The sequence below is a fragment of the Bos grunniens genome, chromosome 5 (genome assembly GCF_055505025.1).
Source record: "Bos grunniens cultivar Pamir isolate PY7600 chromosome 5, Bosgru_T2T1.0, whole genome shotgun sequence".
Lineage (NCBI taxonomy): Eukaryota > Metazoa > Chordata > Mammalia > Artiodactyla > Bovidae > Bos > Bos grunniens.
Genome location: NC_141169.1, coordinates 18,515,645 through 18,541,181, shown reverse-complemented (window position 1 = coordinate 18,541,181; position 25,537 = coordinate 18,515,645). Strand labels below are relative to the sequence as shown.

Genomic DNA, 25,537 nt, shown 5'->3' with positions numbered 1-25,537 from the left:
AGCAGCAGGAGTCTTCAGAAATGAAAACAAACAAAGCATAACCTTTTCATCGAAGAAAGGTTTTCTTTATCATTGGATAAAGAAAAAAATAGTTTATTTCAGGTTATAGGGATCCAGAGAAGCTATAATGTAGCTGGAGGGCTTCTACAGTATCTGAAAATAAATAAAAGCATAAAGACAGATGGAGTGGAGGACACTCTGGGGCGTACTTTTCTCTGGATCCCTTGCTGAAACCACGCTTGCAGCAATGAATTGCATTAGGAGAGGGAAGACTGAAGCCCGGCTTGTCCCAGTTCAGATTTGGTATTCCTCTCCAGGGCCAGGCTGCAGACTTTAGTATATATGTCTCCTAAGAAGGTGACACTGCTGCCCGAGGCCCTACTTAAATCAGCTGTAGCTGTTGGGCCCAGCAGGTCAGGAGTGCTTGAGTCGGGGGTGGTAATCTTCCTTCCACTGGGGAATAAAGGAGGATGTAAGAAATAAAACAAAAAGAAATAGTGCACAAAGGTAGAAAGGGCAGAGTCCCAGGGAAACTAGTAAAACTTTAGTGTTTGTTGAAAAGGATGAGAAAAAACAAATACTTATTTATTTTAGAAAGGAACACACAGCCTTGTATAAAGAAGGTGGTGTATCTATTTGTGTTAGAAAACAGAGTAGGTACTGATATGGGTACGCAAACTGTCAGAAGATAATATACTAGATTTAAATTTGAGGGAGGGTGATTGTTTTTTGGAGAAATTCAGTTATTTTGATAAATAAATTGAAAAGGTGTATGTGTGTGTAGTGTCTGTGTAAGAGACACAGAGACAGAGACACAGATAGAGTATCTATTTCTCCTGGTATTGCCTGACCTTCTGTGAAACTGCTGTTGGCCAGTGTTCCCGGTGGCTCACCGGTAAAGAATCCGCCTGCAATGCAGGAGCCGCAGGTTCGATCCCTGGGTCAGGAAGATCCCTTGGAGAAGGGTGTGACAACCCACTCCAGTATTCTTGCCTGAGAAATCCATGGACAGAGGAGCCTGGCGGGCTATAGTCCATGGGGTTGCAAAGAGTCAGACACGACTGAAGCAACCTAGCAAGCATGCACAAACTGCTATCAAGATCTAAAAATACATTCAATCAGGGTATATTTCTTGACAACAGTATTTAACAATATGATGCTCACAGAAAGGCTTTGTTATGTGTCAAAATTGCTGCCTCATTTTTTCTGTGGAATAGGGAAATATATAAATGGTTTATACCTTTTTTACAGGATAAAGGGCAAATGCATTATAATTTACTGCCCTCAAGCCCTGAAGGGACAAATGGACGAAAAAACTATTAATGCCAATCAGGCACACATGAGTATAAAGTTACGTAACTACAACTCATTATTTGCATTCACTTGAAGTTCTTGTTTTATCCTTACTTCATTCATCTGTGAGATGAATTACATACCTTTGCACCTTTCAATCACACTCCCCTTAGGACTTTGACTAAGGGCTTTAGGTACTGATACATTTTGTTTCTCCTTCTTTCTTGGATCATTAAGGCCAGGCTTCCTTCCTCCACCCCATCCTTCCTTAATTCCTACTTCCCTTCCTCCCCTCTTGCTATGTCCCTTGTTCTCTCTCTTCCTGGCACCTTTCCTTGCTTCTTGCTGCCCTCGCTCTCTCCCACACTTCCTCCTGTCTTCTTGTTATCCAGAGAGTATGTGTTAAGCTCAGTATACAGAAGACGCCATGCTGTATGGCGTGATTAGAGAGATGAAGAGGACACATAATCCCTGCTCCCGAGAAACTCAGGTTCAGTTAGACAGATATCAGCATAAACGACTTAAGTGCTGCTCGATAAATGCTATGTCAAAGGAATTAGCCGTTTTTCTGTTGTAAAGCTCATAAATCCAGGAAAGTAGAACATCTATCACTATTCTTGTATTACACATATAGTAAAGGGATTAGAGAACTCAAATGGCACATGTCAAAATTCACCATCATCAAATAGTGAGTAGGATGCATGGAGTATTTATGTTGCTGTTTCCAGCGTCACCATGCTGCCACTCAGTCTCATCTTTCATGATACCTTTTATTCATGTTTCTATAGAATACTTGCATTACTTTTTTTGTGACTCTTATTTTACTTCTAGTTCCTTTGTGTCACCTTCATTGATAGCTCTCTTTCTCAACTGCCTCTGTAGCTAATATTGAATAATCTTTTTGCAATAGGGAACTTCATGACTGTCTTTCTCCTGCCTGTATTCCAACTGTTCAATACAATAGAGAACAGTGTTACTGTTAACAGTGTTAATTCAGTGTTACAGATTAGTTTATTAGTTTGCTTCCTGTTAAAAGCTAGGTAGATCCCAGCTTTTGAAGGATGAGGTATGGTTTTAATACTTTTTTAATTAATAAATTTTATTTTTAGGGTAGTTTTAGATTCAGTACAAATTTAACAGAAGGTACAGAGTTCCCATATATTCCCTGCCCACTCCTACCCACCCACACATGTCCCACTCTAGCATGGTTCATTTGTTGTAACAGATGACATATAGTGAAACACTGCTATCACCCAAAGCTTACGTTAGGATTCAGTCTTGGCGTTGTACATCCTGAGTTTTGACAAACATATAATGATGTGTATCCACTACTGCAATGTCATATAGAATTGTTTCACTGCTCTAAAACACTTCTGTGCTCTGCCTGTTCATCCCTTCCTTCAAAACTTTGATCCTTTTACTGTCCCTACAGTTTTCTGATGTTTCAGAGTGTCATATAGTTGGAATCATACAGTATGTAGTCTTTTCAGATCAGTTTCTTTTATTTAGTAATATGCGTTTAAAGTTTCCCCGTGTCTTTTCATGGATGGATAGAATTCATTTCTTTCTCGTGTTGAATAACATTCCATTGTCTGGATGTACCATGGTTTATTTATCTGCTCACCAACTAAAGGACATTTTGGTTGCTTCCAAGTTTTGTTAAGTTCTTTCCTTTCTTAGCACACTAATATTATATAAATATATAAAGTGAGATCTTTAGTGGTTGCCCTAGAATTTGCAATATACATTTTCAATGAATCTAAATTTACTTTCAAATAATACTATACTACTTTATGGATAGTACAAGTACCTTATAAAAACAAAATAATCCTAATTCCTTCTTTCTGTCCCATTTTTCATTGCTGTCATTCATTTTACTTATGGATAGGCTTACATAAACACACACATACATACATCAGCATACACAACAATATATTTGTTGCTATTATTAAGAAAAAACTTATTTAAATTAAGAATGAGTAAAATGAACGTTTTTATTTTACTTTCATTTAATTATTCTTCTCTGCTCTTCCTTTCTTTATGTAGATCTAAGTTTCTGACCTAAATTACTTTCCCTTTCTCTGAAGAATTTCTTTTAACATTTAAAAGGCAGGCCTATGTGCATGTGTGTGAGTGAAGGTCGTTCCATCGTGTCCAACTCTTTGTGATCCCATGACTGTAGTCTGTCAGGCTCTTCTGTCTATGGAATTCTCCAGGCAAGAATACTGGAGTGGGTAGCCATTCCCTTTTCCAGGGAATCTTCCTGACCCAAGGATTGAACCCAGATCTCCTACATTGCAGGCAGATTCTTTACCATCTGAATCACCTGGGGAGCCCATAAGGCAGGTCTACTGGTAACAAATTCCCTCATTTTTTCTTTGTCTGAGAAAGTATTTGTCCTTCATTTGTGAAGGATAATTTTGGGGGGATACAGAATTTTAGGTTGGTGATTTTTTTTTTTCCTCAACACTTTAAACATTCCACCCATTCTCTTCTTCCTCGAATGGTTTCACAGGAGAAGTCAGCTATAATTTTCATCTTTGCTCCTCTATACGTAAGGTGTTTTTCTCCTCTGATCTCTTTCAAGATTTTTCTTTATTTTTAATTTTCTAAAGTTTGAATATGACATGAGTAGGAATAGAATTTTCTTTCTTTTTTTTTTGCATTTACTCTGATTGATGTTTTCTGAGCTTCCTGGATCAATGGTTTGGCATCTGACATTAATTGGGGGGAAATTCTTAGTTATTGCTTCGAAGACTGCTTCCCTTCCTTTTTTCCTCCCTCCCTTCTTTCTTTCCTTTCCTCCCTTTTTGGTATTCTAATATACATATTTTACACATTTTCAGTTGTCCTACATTTCTAGGATATTCAGTTCTGTTTTTTGGTTTGTTTTTTTTTTTTTTACTTTTTTCCATTTTATTTTCAGTTTTGGAAGTTTCTATTGTCATATCCTTAATGTGGAGATTCTTCTATGCTTTTACAGAGACATAATTGACACAGCATTCTATATTAATTTTAGGTGTGTGTGTATGTGCGCTCTGTTGCTCAGTCATGTCTGATTCTTTGTGACCCCATGGACTGTAGCTGCCAGCCTCCTCTGTCCATGGAATTTTTCAGGCAAGAATACTAAAGTGCCATTTACTCCTCCAGGGGATCTTCCTGACCCAGGGATCGAACCTGTGTCTCCTGGGTTACCTGCATTGACAGGAGGATTCTTTACCACTGAGCCACGTAGGAAGCCCATAATTTTAGGTGTACAACATAATGACTCGCATTACAAAATGATCATCCAGTTAACATCCAGTTAGGTCCAGTTAACATCTATCACCATACGGATTTAGAAGTGTTTTTTTCTGGTGATGAACTTTCAAGATCCACTCTCCTTTCAACATCCAAGCTACTTTTAAATAATCAATACAGTATTATTAACTATAGTCATCATGCTGTAATCCTCTCAATACATTCATTTTGTAAATGGAAATTACAAAATGATCTCCTTTACCCCTCCTCAGGCATCCACAGATTTGTTTTCTATATCCACAAACTCATTTTTTTAAAGAAAGACCTCACAGATAAATGAGATCATGCAACATTTATCTTTTTCTGTCATGGAGAGATTCTTTTTTCAGCCATTTCAAGTCTACTAATGAGTCCATCAAGAGCTTTATTTCTGTTACAGTGTTTTTGATCTCCAACATTTCTTTTTGATTCTTTCTTACAATTTCCATATCTCTGCTTACATTATCCATCTGTTTCTTGAATTTTGTCTACTTTTTCCATTAAAGCCTTTAGCACACTCATCATAGTTTTAAAAATCCCTGGTCTGATAATTCCTGTTATAGCTGACTCTGGTTTTCAAGCTTGTTCAGCCTTTTCAATTACATTTTCTGCCTTTTAGTGTGCCTTGTAAATTTTGTTGAAAAATGGATATGACAGACAGCATAAGAGGAACTGCAGGAAAAAAAGCCTTTCTAATGTACAGTAAGGTATGGGGGAAGGGTAAGCCTTCTGTGGTCCCTTGATTAGGTCTCAATCTTTTTGTGAGCCTGTGTCCTTGGACTAGGAATTTCAGTTTTTTCCCCCAACTTGGATGAGATGGAGTTTCTAAAGGGAGCTTGAGTGGACTATTTCCCTCTCTCCAGATTGGTTAGGCTCTGATAAAACCCCAGCATGTTAGATTGTAGTAAAGGCTTTGTGAACCTATTTCCAGGGCAGGAATAGAGATGCAGACATAGAGAACAGACATGTGGGCAAGGGGAGAAGGAGAGGGTGGGAGGAATAGGAAGATCAGCACATATAACTAATGGGAGCCTGCTGTGAAGCACAGGAAACACACCAGGTGCTCTGTGATGACCTAGAGGGGTGGGGTGCGGGGGAGGGATGTGGGAAGGAGGCCCAAGAGGGATATATATATATCTCTCTCTCTGATTCACTTCTTTGTACGACAGAAAGTAACACAATATTGTGAAGCAATTATACTCCAATAATAGTAAGAAAAACCAAACAGAATACTCGGGTGTATTGGGTTAGTTTTCCTCTTCCCAGCCAGTAACATTTTCTCTGATAGTCACTGTGAAGACTTGGTAGGACTCTTGGAGGTAAAACTCCCGCTGGAGGCTTTAACTCTCTGATTGTCCACACCAAGCCTCCAGCAATTCATCATTTGCAGTTCAGTTTTTCCCACCCCAGCACTGATTTCTAAGGAGGTTTGTGCTGCTGAGTTTCATTCTGGTACGTCATGATTCTCTATATCTGTCTGTTTCTCCTTCTGATTTTGGGGGCAGTGGTTTGCCTTGTGACTTCACTTTTCTGCCAGATCTAAGAAGAGTTGTTAATATTTTCTGTTTGTTTAGTTCTTGACAGGAGTGAGTGGCAACTTCTAATCCCCTTATGTGTCAGACTGGAAACCTGGAACCAGTTTATACTGATTATAACAATGATGGTGAAGGGAAACCATGTTAATGGTAATGGGACAGGTAATAAGAAGATATTTTACACCAGATTAAAATTTGTGGTTATAGTGGACCAGATTTCCCATCAGAGTGAGTCAGCTATAGGATAATTGCTTTAAAATGTTTACATAATTTAGTTATCATCTGAAAATACTTAATCTTTGTGAATTCTAATTTCAAGTGATTTTACATATTGCTGTTTTAATTTGTTTCCAAAGTGGAACAAAAGTCCAGAAAGTTATTATATTGACTAATTTGTGGTCAGATTATTTTAGGAAATTTCACATATTATAGACTCCCCTTATAGCTGAAAAATTCACTTTAGTCCATTAAAGGTTCAGGTAGAATAGTTAGCCCAGGAGCAACCTACGGCTTGAAATCACTTCTTAATGTGAAAGCTGCTTATATAATTTGACCATTATTTCTTTCTCTAATGCACTATTACAGTGGAAAACAGGTATTCATTCAGTAAGATTAAAAGGGAAACAAGAACAAAGAACAGAATGGGTAAAATGTGAGTCCAGAGTAAGCCAGGCTAACTTTTGGACTTCTCTGGCTGTGCACATTTCCAGTTATGTGACCTTGGCTAAATGATCCCACCTTTCTAAGCCTCTGTCTCAACACCCCTTCATCACCTGTGTACAGAGAATATCAGGGTGCCCATCTCAAAGGACAGCTGTATATGGACTGTTCAGCACTGTCTGGTATATGGAAAGTTTTCAATAATTTTTTTGTCCCTATTTATTTACCAGATATCACTGGGCTCCAAATAAATACATGCCAAGCTTTATGCTAGACACTGGAGATTAAATGGCAAGCCGAAAAACCCAACAAACACAGGCCCCTTTTCTTATGAAGCTTAATGTTGAGGAGATGCGAAAGACATAAACCAAATAACCACATAAATGAATCAGATTTTTGTGATTGTCCTGAAGTGAGCTACATGGAGCTATAACATATAACAGGAATGTGACCTCCTCTGGATCCCAAGGGGTCCTTGGAACATCCTGCCTGTGTACTAAGAAACATTTTGGATTTTTGTCTTGTGACATCTCTTCTTTCACCAACATGGAAAAATGGTCACTGTGTTCCTAGAGTGAGGTACTGTAGGTTCGGATTGTTCCATCTGAAGATGTTATAACAAAGGGAGAACACAGGAATGGGCAATGTTTTTAAACAGTATAATATCTGTTCAGAATTTGTGTCTGCTACTTGCTAGTTTTTCATTGTTGCAGAGAATAGAAACAATGCCACTGTCTCACAGTGGCTTGAGTACGAAGAGAGGTTGTTCTTCGGTCTTATCACCACTAACCACCCAGTTTATAAAAGACAGAGCTGGATATCGGTGAGACTGGGAACACATTCTCTCTTTTGTTGCAGCTGCTGGGTTGTGCCAGCAGAATATGACTGCTGCTCTGTTGCTGTATCTCTGTCTTTGTCTAAGATGGCAGGGGACGGAGCACAGCTTACACTTCTCAGCTAGTTAAACCAATATTGGAACTACAATAGTCAAGATGCATTCTACATAGATTAAACGTGGATACAATGTTAGATTAAAGTAGAATAAAAATGCATAGGATTGTCTCCAAAATTTTCTGCACTGTGAAGTTTTTTAAGATAATGATCTGTTTTATTCATTTTTATAACCCTAATAACTATCATAACGCCTGGCTCACATCAGATTTTCAATCAGGTTTTGTAGTACTGGAATCTTCTTAGCACTCTGAGTGTATTCGTGTGGGTTTTCTCTCATATGAGCAGGTACAAGCCAGCCAACAGTCTCCTGTGATCATTCACAAAGAAGGTGAAGCAACAGTGGTTTAATATAAGCTTTTAAATCACTTTCTTGGCTGGAAGTTTTGTTCACTTTTTCCCTAATGGCCTGAATATAAATGAACATTTTGAGTTTCTGAAAATACTAACTTATCTGCCTTTTAAAATCTAATGGTACAATCAGTGAAATTTCTTATATTTGAATAGCGTATTACATATAAAAGGGTTCCTAATGTGACTTGTCCTTTAATTTCTAGAAACAACTGAAGTAGGGATATTATTTTTCTTTCAGACACCAGCAAACAAGGGTTTGGATATGCAAGTTGCTTCAGGATTAAGGCTCTACTATACGAAGTTCTAGCATTCATATACAATGTTTTAGATATTATTTTAAATAAGCTACATGTGAATACAGTTCTATCAATAAAATCAAAACTTTTTTTTTGTATTGGAAATTATAAAAACATATAAGGAAGAGAATTAAAGTTATCTGTAATCTCACAGTTTCAAGATGACTACTAACATCTAGACATACTTCCTTCTGGTATGTTTTCTATGTATATGTATACAACTTTAAAGTTAAAGATCATATAACAGACTCAGTTTTGCATTTAGTCTTTTTATTTCTGTATCAGCTCAGTTTGGAGTCTTTGACTAAACCTACCTGGGAAATTAAGTTTTATTACTATGGGGCCTAGAATAATAATACCTTGATTATTTCACAAAAGAGGTAAGCAGGAAGACTGTGCATTTCAGAGTTAATATTTATTGCTCTAGTGTAGCTTACTGTGTGTTAGACATTATTCTATTATTCCAAGTAGTTTATGTGCATTAATTAATTTAATCCTATATCAACCCCAGCGAATCCTGTGGACAGAGGAGCCTGGCGGGCTACAGTCTGGGTTGCAAAGAATCGGACATGGTTAAACGACTAAGCACATGCATGCACATCAAACTGTAAGGTAAATAATGTTATCATTACTATTTGGCACAGGAAAACATAGGCACAGATTAGTTAACTATTTTACCAAAGTTCACACAGCTAGTAAATAAAAGGGCTGCAAATTGAATCTGAACTGTTTGGATCCAGAGTTCATGTTCTTCCCTACTACACTCAACTGCCTCTTAGAGCCCTAACTCTCCTCTAGGTTAGTATGCTGAGGAAGCAAATACTGAATGCCTTAAAAATAGCATTACAAACCTTGGGACCTTAAATGAGGGTCACTTCTGGCCAAACTGGAGAGAGTGGAGTTGCTGGTACATCAGCTTTCTTCAAATGATCAGGTTTAAGGAGCTTAGCAAGAAAGACCTGGATAGACCAGGGGAGAGACCTCACAGTGGCTTGGGCCAGCAGGGCTGGGGTAAAACCTTCTGCACACACATCTGTTAGGTTGGGAGGGTTAACTGAAGTGATGGCACCTGCAGACCGATAGACGGTGGGTCTCTCCCCAGCCAGGGAAAGGATGGCTGGCCTGCCCCTCCTTTGTACTACATGAGCCCTTATGTCTCCTGGATGGTGGGGAAGGCATATGAGATGATGGGAAGAGGAGGTGTTCCAAGACTGTGATAAGAAACCTTTTGCCAATATGTTAGATGGAGGCTCAAGTAAATTCCAATATAATTTAAGTTATAAATAAACACAGTGGGCACAAAAAGATCTACCACACTTATATAACCATTGCTCTATCCTTGAATATTTACTGATATAAATAATGCTGTAATAAACATGCTTGAAATTTCACATTTTAGAGCAAGAATTTTATAAAATAATAAGTCCTCACAGTACTGAGCAACAGAAATTTCATACAACAAATTATAAACTGATTCCCTTTATATGACACTCAAGAATAGGCAGCATTAATTTACACTGATAAAGTAAGAATGGGGGTCACTTCTGTGGGTAATTAATTCAGAAGGGAGATAAGAGAAACTTCTGAGGTTGTTGAAATGTTCTATATCATGATCTGTATGATTCTACAGGGATATATATATATATATATATAATGTATATATGTAAGTACATATATATATACTCATATATACATATGCATATTTTAAGTAAATATGTCAAGCTGTACACCTAAGATTAAATGTCCTTAACTGTTGGAATATTATACCTTAAAAAAGTAAAAGGATGAATAATCAATAGAGATCAAATATTTAGGACTTCTTTGTTTTTTTCCTACTGAAAGGAGTTTCTATTTTATTTTTCCATCTCATGGCTCAATAGTCTAGATCAAGGATCACAAACTTTGACCCATGGGCAAAATCCAGCCTCCAAAATACGGCCTCCAGTATTTGTAGATAACAATTTGTTAGAACATAGTAACGTATATTTGTTTATGTACTGTAAACACGGCTTTCATGCTACCGTGGCAGACCTGAACATTATTATAGAGACTCTATGGCCCACGAAGTCTAAACTATTCAGCATCTGGCCTTTCACAGGAAAAGTTTGCTGCTTCTTGATCTAGATGACCTTTTGGTTCCCTTCTAATACCAAGATTTTGACTCTATGATTCTTGAGTTCAGCACATTTTCCTCTGGAAAAATCTACAGAATTAATGCCAATGCCCCTTAAGATTTATTATTCTAAGGAGAAAGTAAGAGGACCACAGCCCATTTTGTCTTGATCTTTAATTTCCACCTTTTATGTTTCTATTAAAAAAAAAAAAAAAGGAACAGAAGTGTTTTGAGTATGCTGCTGCTGCTGCTAAGTTGCTTCAGTAGTGTCCAACTCTGTGTGACCCCATGAATCGCAGCACGCCAGGCCTCCCTGTCCATCACCAACTCCCGGAGTTCACTCAGACTCATGTCCATCGAGTCAGTGATGCCATCCAGCCATCTCATCCTCTGTCATCCCCTTCTCCTCTTGCCCACAATCCCTCCCAGCATCAGAGTCTTTTCCAATGAGTCAACTCTTCGCATGAGGTGGCCAAAGTACTGGAGTTTCAACTTTAGCATCATTCCTTCCAAAGAAATCCCAGGGCTGATCTCCTTCAGAATGGACTGGTTGGATCTCCTTGCAGTCCAAGGGAATTTCAGGAGTCTTCTCCAACACCACTTAGGCCATAAATCATATTAAAAGTGTTCATCTTTGTACAGGAAGGATGATGAACTCTGCAACAGAAGATATTGAACTGGAATGTTATTCCTATCAGTTTCTAAGATATGAAGGCAAAAAAAGAAAAAAGAGAAAAAATGGGAGAAAAAGCATCCTGAGAAGTCTTCCAGCTCCACCTCCACAATGTTTCAAGTGTGCAAGTTGGTTAATGCTTAATGCTTCTTACCTTGGGGCTGTGGATACCTGCTGTTTAAGGCATTAGAAAAGCGATCAGCTTGCTCTGGATGAAATTGCTGCAGAATAAACAGCCTTATAAGCAAGCCTAGCACTACTGTGCTTTCAGTGTATTATTCACCCATTCAGTTTCTCTTTACTCTTTGGAGGCTTCACAGGGTTTCACAGCATCTCTTCTGAACTGATGATATTAATGATGCCAATAGGCAGGCCCCAGAGATTGCTGTTTTAAGAAAGCTTTACTGGAGCAATCTTAATATAACTTCCTGAGTCTCTTTGGATTTTTAAAATTTTCTTTGGCTCTCTATTCCCTTTGCTCTTGAGAAGCCCACAATTTGCTATTTCTTGTTGCTATTTACAGTTTCTCCTCTACTGACACTTTGGATTAAGGTTGTTATTAAGTTACCATTCCATTCCTTTGGGACAACCCTATCTCCATACATTGTAGGTAGAACCTTGCCAGCAACCTGCTGTTCACAAATGGGGAACTACAGCAGAAGCCAAGCAATTCCTTTGTTGCTGTCATTTCAGATACTTTGAGCGCTATCAATGTATTGAGTATACAAAACAGAAGGCGCCTACCATCTACATGCTTACAATATTGGCCTTCAGAGATAGGAAAGCTCTTAGGGCAAACAGAGCAGTTAAAATTAGTGAGGGCAGTGATATAAACAAGGTCTAAAAATAAAGTAAAACTTGTTGTGCTAAGAGCATTTGCAAAATGAATTCTTCAGCTTTGAAGTCATCTTCTCTATCTCTATTTATTCTGTTAGCACGCCTCACAAAAGTTTGAAGTTCTTTAGACAGAGTCTGATACTTTGTCATTCAGCCATCTTTCTCCTGGCCCTTGCAAGCCAGGATTCAGCATGCCACATTCTCTGAAGAGAGGTGTGGCCATCTCTGATCCTACAGGAGAGCTCCCGCAGGGCTGCAAGCCAGACTTCTGAGCAAGGGGTGCCAATGAGACAGAGTTGGTTCTGCAATCGCTGGGGAGACTGAAACCTGGATTCACCTGCTGCTGTGGAAAGGAACTACCTCTCTCAGGGTGAAAACGTGTTGCTGTCTTGGTGATCTCAGCAAACTAATGCAGAGAGGAATCCTGAAAGAGGCATATAGGGAGCACATGGAAATAGCATGTTTCCTTTTCTTGCGTGTCTGGCTTCCTAGTCTTCCTCTATCATTCTAAGGGAAGGAACTGCCACAGCCAGGATGAAGCAGCCTTGCTGATATGACACTTAAAGTCACTGTGGCAGTCGGCAAGCCCACCAGAAACCAACAGGAACAGGAAAGAGAAGAAAAAGATGGAAAAGAAGATCCTTCTCCTCCAACCTAGGATTCGTCTAGCTCCTCTTACTGTCAAAGCTTAACAGGCAGCAGCCTGTGAACAAGAAAAGTGGTTTGCAGAGTCCCGTCAAAGAGAGTAAGAGAAGGGAGGTTTGGAGCTGAGACATGGCGACTTAATATGTGGCATAATTCCCTTCCCCACAAAGTTGTGTTCTGTGTTCACTGATCGTATGGAAACACTGATGGGTACTAAGAAATACATTTCTCAACTGTGCTGTGAACCATTCGCTAGACTATCTAGGAGTGAAGAAGAGAAAGGGAAAGAAGAAGAAAGACTTTGAGGATGGAACTGGACATAATGCCCCAGGAATGGACTTCACTCTCAATGGGAAACTATTATTGGTTAGTTAGACATGTTCTCAATATGTAGGGAATGGAAGACAATGAGAAAAAGCAAGTCGAAAGAGAGCCAATCATTTCATAGGCAAGTTGTCTCCACTTGCCAAACATTATGCTGTTTCTCTAAACAGTTAATCCTGTTCCTCACACCCTCTGCAACCCCCTGGGCAGAACACAATACAGAAAACATCTAGAATAAGCTGAGTGCCTTTGAGTAAGAAGGGCATGGTGAGAATATGCGTGCAATTCTCCTCCATGTATGGAAGCCTCAAAGTCGTTTGTTTGTTTTCCTAACTAAATGCTATGCGGTTGGCTGTCATCTGGTATGTCAGCTGGTGTGGCACATAAATGGCTCAACTTCTTCATTTCCCACAGGCTGTGTTTATAATGGCATGATATGTGTCCAGAATTCCAGTTAAGAAGAAAAGGGAAAAAAGTCATAAGTAGAGCACTACAGCCTTAAACCTCAGTGAGTTAGGAGGTGATGGTTTACTGTAAGTGTTCCTTGCTACAAATAATAAAGAAGAAACACTGTGTGCTGTAAAATTCTCTTTTATTTTAACCCTCAGTTTATTCAGATTGTTGTGTGTTTTATTTTTCACATCTTTGGAGTGAAAGTGGCCATACTGTATATCTTTAAGGACTTCAAAAACTTCAAGGAATATACAGCTGAATGTGAGTCTTGCTTCTGGCACTTACGAGTGAGATATCTTGGATTAAAACATACGAATAGGTCCAAAGTTCAGTTTCTTTTCTAAAATGGGGACAAAGAATAGGCTGAGGGTGGTTAAGTACTTCAACACCTTGACTTATCCATATATATCACCAAAATATTAGTTATTATTAGCTAGCATTATTATAATCTCATGCGGTAAACAATCTACCTGCCAATGAAGGAGACACAGGAGATGTGGGTTTGATCCCTGGACCAGGAAGATTTCCCTGGACGAGGAAATTGCAACCCACTCCAGTATTCTTTTCTGAAAAATCCCATGGACAGAGGAGTGTGGTGGGCTACACTCCATGGGGTTGCAAATAATTGGACACAACTGAGCATGCACATGCATGTATTATATAGTTATAATATTATTTGTCCCTATTGGTATTATAATTACTACTGCAAAGCATTGTTATGGTAATTTTGTCATTTACCTATTTGTTATCTCTTATTTCTCTAAAGTCTAATTTATACTTGTAGACTAAAAGCATTGCTTGCTTTCCTTGCCCATGTGTCTTGCCTGAAGGAGCAGCAAACTGGGGAATATAAAACTCTATTAAGAGAAGTGAGCACAAGGCTATTCGGCAGCTGCTCTGTAGAATCCAGCACATCCGTGTGCAACATTCTGTTTGCAGCTTGAACTTACCTGCAGGGGTGCTCACTGTGGGCAGATTCAGTTTGCATGTCTGATATAACACCTTGGTGATCAAGAAGGCATTTAAAATTCAAATTGGTATCATCTATCAGTGCCAATACCAAGGAAATAACTATTTTATTCCTATATGCTAACAGTGATATGAGAAATCAGTTAAAAATAATATTTAATCTGTATAACATTGAGGAACACTTTGTAATTTATTGTTAGATCAACACACAAGAATTTGAACTTTCAACATGGAAAATAAATGAAAGATTCCTAATTTAGCCCTATTAACTGCCTAGGATACTGCTAGAGCTTGTGGGATTTCAGTAAATGATTTGAACAGGCTTTTTATCTCTCTGAATAATAATACACTTGAGATGTACATAGAAGTAGAATTTGGAGACACATATGGCAAGGCTGCAAGGTGGAAATAATTTGGAAAAATTTCCTAAGGTTTTGGCTAGATTACTTAAACTAATTGGTAATCTCTTTCCTGAAATGTCAAATAACTCTGACACATCGAAATGATGTGCTTGGTTTTAACCACTTGCAAGTGAAGTTCCAGGACTCTAGCATCTGCTCCTGTGCCAAGATTGTGACTAATGCCTGCTGTTAGTGTTCCTGGAAAAGGATGTCCTTCTTGGGCATCCTTTCTTGGTAATTAAAGAACGTCTTCAAACTCACTGTCCTTAGGGGGGCATTTCCGTCCCCAGTCTATTTCTCTACTTAGAGCAAACACTTAATTTTATAATTATTGCATGGTAGTGAGGATAATTATTCTATAGCCCCAGCACTTGGATCGAATAAATTATCCCTCCAAAAGAGAAGGTTCAGATATTTGTTTTTATATTTAATGAATATAATGCAGGTTCATGAGTGGCTCAATTGTAATTGATGTAAACAATGCAATTTCTTATTCAAAATAATCTAATCTAACTCAAATTTATTTACTTCTTTCCAACCCCAATGAGGTTTTAAAAATTCACGTGTGGTAACCAGATCTTAAGATGCCTCCACTACCCAAGTCATATTGGGGAAATCCACATGGCAAAGAACTGCAAGTAGCTTCTGAGAATGGAGGATGGCCCCTGGCAAAGGTCAGTAAAAACTGAAGATCTTAGTTTTACAACCACAAGGATCATAAGATTGTCAAAAACCATGAAAGTGGGGAAGCAGATCCTTCCCTATTCCCCAGATGAGAACACAGCCCTGGCTGATACTTGGTAAACATATAAAACCTTCAGCCAGAGAACCTGTCTTGCTGCTCGCACGGTTCACTGAACCCAGGGTAGATAAGGCATGACCAGGGAAGCTTTCTTATTTAAGGAATAAAGTAGATTTTTCCCAGAAAATTCTAGCACTCCTCTTCACTGAAGTGGATACTAGCCCTCTCCACAAGAATCACTGATAGGAAGGATCGTTTTCCTATAACCATATTCTACCCTTGATTTGAGGTCAGTTGTAAAAAATGAACTTTTACTTCCCATTCAGTTCAGTTCAGTGGCTGAGTTGTGTCCGACTCTCTGTGAGGAGAATATTAGTGAACTACAGAATTCACTACATTTTATTTTTCAATTATAAAATGAAGAAGATGGATTAAATAATTGGTAACATCCTTCGTATCGCCAGTTTTTGATCAGAGAGCAGAGGTTAGAAGTTCTTACCATTTTTCAACAAACTGGAATAACTGCAACACAAAACATCTATATTGGCATGTAGTTGGTAGAAAGTGAAAGTGAAGTCGCTCAGTCGTGTCCGACTCTTTGTGATCCCATGGACTGTAGCCTACCAGGCTTCTCAGTCCATGGGGTTATCCAGGCAAGAATACCAGAGTGGGTTACCACTTCCTTCCCCAGGGGATCTTCCCAACCCAGGGATCGAACCCGGGTTTCCTGCATTGGAGGTAGACGCTTTAACCTCTGAGCCACCAACACCAAACTGTTAGGAACAGTAATATTTGTGGGTTTTAGTGGCACATTATATAATAATAGTTACTGTAACTTTGAAGTAGTGTTAAGAGTAAACAGTAGCTTAAGATCTCTTTCAGATATTTACTAGTGTAAATGTTAAAAAAAATGTTAAAACTAGTGATTTGCTAGTACATTAGTAATGCAGAAAATTACAAATGTCACTTAGAAGCTAATGAAAATAAAGATATAATTATTTCTTCCACCTTAATCTATCAAGTTCCTTCTATTCATGAAACTCTTAGAATTTCATGGACCCCTAGATCAAGAAGCTTTGTCATAGAACATGTTTCAGGAAATTAATAAAATACATAATATGAATGATTGCAAGCTTGGGGATTCAGTTGTAGTTCTCATATAATTTCCCACAATTTTCTCATAATCTGATTATGGAAGTGTGTGGTTTATTTTCACAGCTAGATTGTGAGTGGCTTAAAAGTGATCATCCACATTTTTGATTTACTTCTAGCACTATTCTTAAAACTGACTTTTCAATAAAATAACTTTGGAAATTGAAAAAACATATAGATATTCCCCACCTATCTTAGACCTTCTGAATCACAGTGACTGCACAGGAACCTGGAAATCTGTATTTCTAAATGCTTCCAAGATTATTTTGAAAAGCAATTAGCTTTCACCAAGTTGATGATTCACATTAAAAAACTACTGTCATTTAACACCTGGCATAATGCCTTTACACAAATTACATTCTCAGTAAATGGTTAGGGATTTGAATGAGAGAAACTAGAACATACAAAAGGAGTTTACACTACAAAACACCACCAAAAACACCCCTCATTCAAATATGACATAAAAGTATTCCCAATAAAAAGGTTCTGTTCCTAGGGTTTTTTAATAACAAAATTATGTTTGAAGACATACTCCATTGCTCTTACATAAGAGTTCTTAATACAAATTGCTCCTCCAATTCAGTGCCAGGGAATTTTTAATTCCTCAGATGAACAATTATTGTTCTATTTATTATAATATAAATGCCAGGTGGCTTTGACTTGACTTTATAGAATTTACTGGAGAGACAAGGAGTGGAACTATTGTTAGATCATTTATGTTAGTTGCATTGCAAATGTCATTGTGAAATATGACTTGGAGGAATCAATCAAACATAATTATTTGTGAGAGTTGGACCATAAAGAAAGCTGAGCGCCAATGAATTGATGCTTTTGATGTGGTGTTGGAGAAGACTCTTGAGAGTCCCTTGGACTGCAAGGAGATCAACCCAGACAATCCTAAAGGAAATCAGTCCTGAATATTCATTGGAAGCACGGATGCTGAAGCTGAAGCTCCAATACTTTGGCCCCCTGATGCGAAGAACTGACTCATTGGAAAAGACCCTGATGCTAGGAAAGATTGAAGGCAGGAGGAGAAGGGGATGGCAGAGGATGAGATGGTTGGATGTCATCACTGACTCAGTGGACATGAGTTTGAGCACTCTCGGGAGTTAGTGATGGACAGGGAACCCTGGAATTAGTCCATGGTGTCACAAAGAGTCAGACATGACTGAGCAACTGAACTGAATTGATACTGAACCAAACCATGGCCTTTTGGATCCAAATTTAAGATATATTAAACCCTAATACCGCAGTGTTATCCCTGAAACATGAGAATACATTTCTTGAGAAGATAGCCAAAGAACCTATGAATTAACTATTTGCAGATTTATTTAAATATTAATCAATGTTCATTTATTATAAATTAACCATAGCTAAGATGTGTCCATGTACATATACTACTTGTGTCAGTTGACTAACAAGAGTGTTCTTAATTAATCACAAATCCTTTACAAATGGATTAGAAAACTCTTCTTACCATGGATGGCTAGAGCCAATGACAGAGTTTACCCTTCCCTTTTATTATGCATATTTACTTCTGCCTGTTCTGGAATATGCTGCTTCTCTTTGGTTGAACTCTGGCACTCTCTAAATTCCTTTGCATTTTCTCAGTTTCTTATCTCAAGACCATGCCATAACAATTTTATTCTTCCTACTGTCTTTCCTTACTGTATATACTGCACAACTTTGCTCTGTGTACAGCCTTGTTTCTCTTTGAATCCCTTCTTTTTGCAGCTTAAGCAAAGTTACAATTTCATATTTCGCTACCTATCTTCCTCCCAAACTAACCTTAGACAAACTACACCTTTAATAAACTGCATTTACAGACTCACAACAAAAAGATATCAACCTAGGAGTCTTCCTTGACACCTGAAGTACAGACTAGGGTTGCTTGATTACAAACAACAGTAACTAAGTTCAGCTACTAGAAGCACAACAGAATTTCTAGGATGACTATTAAGGCTCTTAGAACTGATAAGTAGGGGGAAAGTGTTGGAAACTATAGAAGCAGGAAGCTCAGCAACTATCTTATAACAGGAACCATTTGCTTTGGCTACTTCAGTAGGGATGAATGACGAATTCCAATAGTTTATTCTATATTTTTAATACTCAAGGAGTGAACTCTGGAAAAAAAAGCAAATGATTACTGCCTTAAGCTAATACATTCATGCCCCTGAATTAATTGGGCTGTGAAAACAAAGGACTTGAACATATTATTTCTGTAGAATGTCAGGCATGTGAATTTACCATTCTATAAAATACTCCATGGAAAAGTAATTCTCCAAAAGGAAAGACAGGAGCTTTGTTGATGTTTATTCACTTAAGTTGTATGCAACTTTTTTGCAACCCCCTGGACCATAGCCTGCCAGGCTCCTCTGTCCATAGGATTTCCCAGTCTAGAATACTGAAGTGGGTTGCTATTTCTATCTCCAGGGGATCTTCCCGACCCAGGGATGGAAACTGTGTCTCTTTCGCTTCCTGAACTGGTAGGTGGATTCTTTACCACTGAGCCACCTGAGAAGCTCACAGGAGCTTAGGAAAAGAGGATAAAGCAAGGGTCTTCAGAAATACAAATGTCCATTATGTTGTGGCTTCTGACGATTCCCGTAGTACTCTATGCTTCCTTCCTCATGACAAATTCCATGTTGCCTATTCTCCAAATACTTCTCTGGGTTCTAAATTCTGCAAGGTCATCACTGACTCAATGGACGTGAGTCTGAGTGAACTCTGGGAGTTGGTGATGGATAGGGAGGCCTGGAGTGCTGTGATTCATGGGGTCGCAAAGAGTCGGACACGACTGAGCGACTGAACTGAACTGAACTGAATGACCATGCTTGTCTTGTGTATCATGGCTTGCATATTCTGGACCTAACAGAGTGTGGCTCATATTTTAAATAAATGTTGAATAAATTAAAATATTTTTGACAGATTTGACTATAGTCATTATGCTACCTTTTTCTCACTATACTTCTGTGGCAACAGCAGAAAACCTCCCTTAAACATACTTAACCAATAATGAAAATTTATTGAGTCATAAAACTGTAAAGACAACAGGTAGAGTAGGTTTCAGGTATCACAAAAAATCATTTTATTTCTCTCATTCCAGCCTTGGATATGGTCAATTTCCTCCGTTATGGTTCCCTCACCATCTTGAAATGGTTACCAATAGATACTAGAACTATGAATGTCTTTTTTTTTCTTCAATGTCTAACATACAAGAGATAGATTTGGATCCAGAACTCCTGGATCTGGGTTGAAGAGAATAGCTCCTTGATACACTGGTTTGGTCATATGTTTACCCTTGGACTAAATCCTTTGCCTAATAGCAGGAAATGAGTTTCTTTTTCAGCCTGGTACCAGGGTTGGAGTCCATTTTCCTCAGTCTCCTTCCACTTTTTTTATTCATTTGGGAAGTGGCAGGAAGAAAATATTTCTGGTGAGACTACTAACAAATGTTATCACCAGTCAAGTTTTACAGCCAGTAATGGCCACACGCTGACGTCTTGGGTACGACCTCATCCCACAGACAGTACTGTCATTCTCTTTAGTCTGCTGTTCTTGTCTCTCTGAATCCTGGAAAAGTATATTAATCTTGCTTCTGTGGTTGAAGTGAAAAATGAACAACCCCACAAAGACTTCTGTGTGGTCAAGGAGAATTAAACTCGGAAACAACAGATCTTTCTTGTAATACCTTCTAGTTTTTCATTCTTTCCTCCTTGCTCTGTCCGGCTGATGGAGATGGCAAGTACACTGTTGCTTCCATCAAAGGTTATCCAGAAACAGAAAAATATTAGTCTCAGTCCTTTGTCAAATCCTATATTCCCTTTCCTCAATCCCACAACTATAACTGGGTTCTGCTGACACAATTATGGAGAGTGATTTACTAAGGCAGGGAAAAGAGGAAGCTGAAATAGCTTTTTGCTTAATCCTCAGAAACCTTTATGTATTCTTCTTCAAGCAAAGAAAAAAAAAAAAGTTCCAGAGGGAAGTTTTATAGAGGCTGTTCCAACAGCTGCACTTATCAAAATACCATAAAGTGCACTGGTCATTCAAGGGTGGTAATGAAGTGAAGTATTTAACCAATTCAACATCTTATTTTTCACTTGTTAGCAACTTGTTATGTGTTATTACCATTTGCTTTCAAAACACTAAGCTAGGCACTTGTCCATCATTGGTAAAACACTTGTTCCTACCTATTCTCTGAGCATCTGGCAAAGCTGAGTGATATCTTATCATAAAGACATCACGTCTGAGAGAGAAACAATATTAGTATCAGTTCAGTTCAGTTGCTCAGTTGTGTCTGATACTTTGTAACCCCATGAACCGCAGCATGCCAGGCCTCCCTGTCCATCACCAACTCCCGGAGTCCACCCAAACCTATGTCCATCGAGTCAGTGATGCCATCCAACCATCTCATCCTCTGTCATCCCCTTCTCCTCCTGCCCTCAATCTTTCCCAGCATCAGGATCTTTTCAAGTGAGTCAGCTCTTAGCATCAGGTGGCCAAAGTATTGGAGTTTCAGCCTCAGCATCAGTCCTTCCAAACAACACCCAGGACTGATCTCCTTTAGGATGGACTGGTTGGATGTCCTTGCAGTCCAAGGGACTCTCAAGAGTCTTCTCCAACACCACAGTTCAAAATCATCAATTCTTCTGTGCTCAGCTTTCTTCATAGTCCAACTCTCACATCCATACATGACCACAGGAAAAACCATAGCCTTGACTAGATGGATCTTTTTTGGCAAAGTAATATCTCTGATTTTGAATATGCTGTCTAGGTTGGTCATGAGTTTCTTTCCAAGGAGTAAGCGTCTTTTAATTTCATGGCTGCAATCACCATCTGCAGTGATTTTGGAGCCCCCCAAAATAAAGTCAGCCACTGTTTCCACTCTTTCCCCATCTATTTGCCATGAATTGATGGGTCTGGATGCCATGATCTTCATTTTCTGAATGTTGAGCTTTAAGCCAACTTTTTCACTCTCCTCTTTCACTTTCATCAAAAGGCTCTTTAGTTTTTCTTCACTTTCTGCCATAAGGGTTGTGTCATCTGCATATCTGAAGTTATTGATATTTCTCCTGGCAATCTTGATTCCAGCTTGTGCCTCTTCCAGCTCAGTGTTTCTCATGATGTACCCTGCATATAAGTTAAATAAGCAGGGTGACAATATACAGCCTTGACATACTACTTTTCCTATTTGGAACCAGTCTGTTGTTCCATGTCCAGTTCTAACTGTTGCTTCCTGACCTGCATACATGTTTCTCAAGAGGCAGGTCAAATATCAGTAGTGTCCAACCCCATAAATGGGAGCCCACCAGGCTCCCCCATCCCTGGGATTCTCCAGGCAAGAACACTGGAGTGGGTTGCTATTTCCTTCTCCAATGCAGGAAAGTGAAAAGTGAAAGTGAAGTTGCTCAGTCATGTCTGACTCTTCGCTATCCCATGGACTGCAGCCTGTCAGGCTCCTCCATCCATGGGATTGTCCACGCAAGAGTACTGGAGTGGGGTGCCATTGCCTTCTTCACATATTAGTATAAATTACCCTAATTAAATATAAGGTACTTGAGTGCCTAAGTCATGACCAAAGTAAGGCATTGTAAACACTATTAGTGCTTTAGGAGTGAAATGCCAGCTCAAACAAGCCCACTAGTCCTCAGAATTCTCCAGTTGTGCAGAATGAACATTTTGGGGGAATTATGTCCCTTATTTTCTGTCTGCAAGACACAGTGTAATATCCTGCCACAGCCTTAAAGATGCTTTTAACCAATGGACTATTATTAAAGCTCCTTTGCCCTAGAATTGATATTTTAACAAATTTGAACTCAGTTGCAATGGTTAAAATGTGAATTTTATCCTGTTTACTCAGAATTCTATTTTAACATTTAAATAATTAAAGTTGAAAACCATGTCAAACCTTTAAAATCATCAATACAATTCAGAATGTAGATCATGACAAGCAGAATGCTGGGTTTTTGGTCCAAGAATTCATCCAAAATCAGTGACATTTTAGCCTCAAGAGGTGGATCTTCTGAATATAAACAAGTATTTTCTACTTGCAAACAATGTTCAATACCTGTTTTCAGGCTTTAATTTTCTTTTGCCTTCTTATTTTCTTTTTTGTTTTTCACCTAAAAATCAATGATCCCTAAGTATTTGTCAATGGATTTCTCTCTTTCCTTAGGCAAGGAGCCTTTAATCAGATTTGCTCTTTTCAATGGTTTCTCTACCTTCCATAGAGCGAGCGAGATTTCAGCAACAATTGCCAGCTAGCACAAATAGATTGTGATTATATAGGAAACGTCTGTGAACATTTGCAGAAATCGGAGTTTTATGTTGAATAGCACCTGAAACATAATTAGATGTTGGAGATGAGAGGAAAATGCTTCTTGAGGCAATAAAATGTCTTTGCAAAGTGTTCACTTATTTACATATTTTAAAATATGTATATCATGAACTTTGAAGGCCTAAAATATTCCATGAATTCTGAGGGGTGTCTTCTGCCTTTGTAATGGCTGACTGGAAATATTTCCAAGGGTTTATTTACAACTTAATATTAAAGGAAATAAATCCTGAATATTCATTGGAAGCACTGATGTTAAAGCTGAAACTCCAATACTTTGGCCACCTGATGTGAAGAGCTGATTCATTGGAAAAGACCCTGATGTGAAGAGCTGACTCATTGGAAAAGACTCAGTGGGAAAGACTGAGGGCATGAGGAGAAGGGGGTGACAGAGGGTGAGATGTTTGGATGGGATCCTCAATTCAATTAATATGAGTTTGAGCAAACTCTGGGAGACTGTGAAGGACAAGGAAGCCTGGTGTGCTGCAGTCCATGGGGTCACAAAGAGTCAGACATGACTGAGGTACAGATTAATACTAATAAGTGAGGTACAACTTAAGATATCCTTGAGAATGATAGGAGATTGACCCTCATATTCCTCTTTCTGCCAAACATTTCAACATTGCCTTCCATTTTTTTCCCTTTCAATGCTCTTTCTGGATATTATGCCTTACAAGGCTTTTTATTATCTTCTATCATAACTCTGCTGTTTTGTTGTTGCCTGTGGAGGGCATGGGCTGAGTTCCTGTAAACCAAAGTTGGTTTTGATATGGAGACTGAGGACATGGCACATGCACAAAGACAGTGTGGAAAGGCTTATTACTCATATAATGAGACTTTCCTGGGTTAACAGGGCAGACACCCAAACCAGTCTGAGATGGCCTGACCAAAGGGATAAATGAAGGCTTGGGTTTTCACTGTGGTTAAGGGGTAGGGCCACAGGGAGGGTTCCTGGCAGGGCTCCAACTTTGTGAGCTTTGAACTTCCGGCTGACATCAAGAGAAGGAGCACCTTCTCTTGACTTGAATCTTTCATTGACTTTCTTAGATTGAGGGAAAGAAGGGAAGGGGCAGGGGTGATGCTGGAAAGCTGTGTTTAAACATCCCAAATTAAGGGAGACGTGAATACAATCACTCTAAAAGTCTGTTTTCATAAAATTTTTAAAAAAGGAATCAAAAAACATGTATGAGGTTAAAAACCAATTGTAATGTGGGGATCTTCTTCGAGTTTTTAAAAGTACTTTGACCTAATTTGAGACATAGGGAGGCTAACAGGAAACTCAGGCTTTATCTCACATTGTTCTCCCCAACTCCTCCCCAACTCTACCCACACATTGGAAAAATTGAGCATGAGAGGCACAGCTAGTCCTTTTTGCTCTGTCACTCATCTCTAGTGTCTACCTCTCTGGCTCTTCTCCTCCATGACAGTTACTGCCTTCTCTCCTGTGGTACTTGCCTGAATTGATACCCTCGTGTTACCAACTTCCTCTAAATCCCTGACTTCCATGACTTTTGACTATAAAGTTCCTTCAGCTTCTTGAGACTTGCTCAGCTTATTCAGAGGGTTTTCCATTGGGAGAACTGTTGAGCCTCTAGGTACACTTTTATCCTGCCTTACACAATGATAACTTACAGTGATTTCAGATTCATGGTCTCCAAAGAAGAGATTTAGCTTTGGGACCAGGGACCAGGCTTGATCACTCAAGAGCTTTTATGTAGCAGAGTTGTATTAAAGTATACAAAGGGACAGAGAAGGCTTCTGACACAGACATCAGAAGGGGGTGGAGAGTGCCCCCTCACTAGTCTTAGCAAGGGAGCTATACACTTTTTAAACTGGTTATTGAAAATGAAAGTGAAAGTGAAGTCGCTCAGTCATGTCCGACTCTTTGCGACCCCATGGACTGTAGCCTACCAGGCTCCTCTGTCCATGGAATTTTCCAGGCAATAGTACTGGAGTGGATTGCCATTTCCTTCTCCAGGGGATCTTCCCAAACCAGGGATTGAACCCTGGTCTCCCGCATTGTAGACAGACGCTTTACCATCTAAGCCACCTTATTACAATAAATCAAAAGAATGTCTCAAGGTTGTAAAGATCTTACTAGACCCACTACCACAATTTACATTTTAAGATGACAGGATTAGAATAACAATAGAAAGATCTTGCCAGACCCACTCCCATAATATACATTTAAGATAACAGGATTAGTCAGAAGGTTTTCAAGGAGAACCTGTTCTCAAGCAGGATACATTGTTATGTAGTCCTTACTAAGGAATGTAGAAAAAAAAAAGTTTGTCCTTTCCTCCTCCTTGAGAATTCCAGACCCATCTCTCCTCCTCAGGGACCCCAGACTTCTTATCAGCCTGCCTAGGAATTGACTCTCTCAACATGAGCGTGGGGTGCAGTAGACCTGGGTATGGCATAAGCCTCCTTGGAAGAGATCGCCATTAACCCCAAAATAGAGCCACCAGAACTTACACAGGACTGGGGAAACAGACTCTGGGAGGGCACAAACAGAATCTTCTG

The 25,537-nt window shown here is 39.0% G+C and overlaps 2 long non-coding RNA genes across 3 annotated transcripts in view; one reads left to right on the top strand and one right to left on the bottom strand.

Annotated features, from left to right (window-relative positions):
• The first annotated feature begins 5,530 nt into the window (after nucleotides 1-5,530).
• LOC147371360 (uncharacterized) lies at nucleotides 5,531-11,629 on the top strand. 2 transcript variants are annotated; one of them, XR_015164799.1, is made up of 4 exons: nucleotides 5,531-6,024; nucleotides 6,147-6,269; nucleotides 8,880-8,980; nucleotides 11,124-11,629. It is a non-coding gene; the product is annotated as an uncharacterized LOC147371360 (long non-coding RNA). The 2 variants fall into 2 exon arrangements; XR_015164798.1 differs by lacking the exon at nucleotides 11,124-11,629 and adding an exon at nucleotides 10,698-10,825.
• Nucleotides 10,551-25,537, bottom strand: part of LOC147371359 (uncharacterized) — a 42,120-nt gene continuing 27,133 nt past the window's right edge. Inside the window, exon 3 of the long non-coding RNA XR_015164796.1 lies at nucleotides 10,551-11,138. This is a non-coding gene — a long non-coding RNA (uncharacterized LOC147371359). The remainder of the gene's footprint in view (nucleotides 11,139-25,537) is intronic.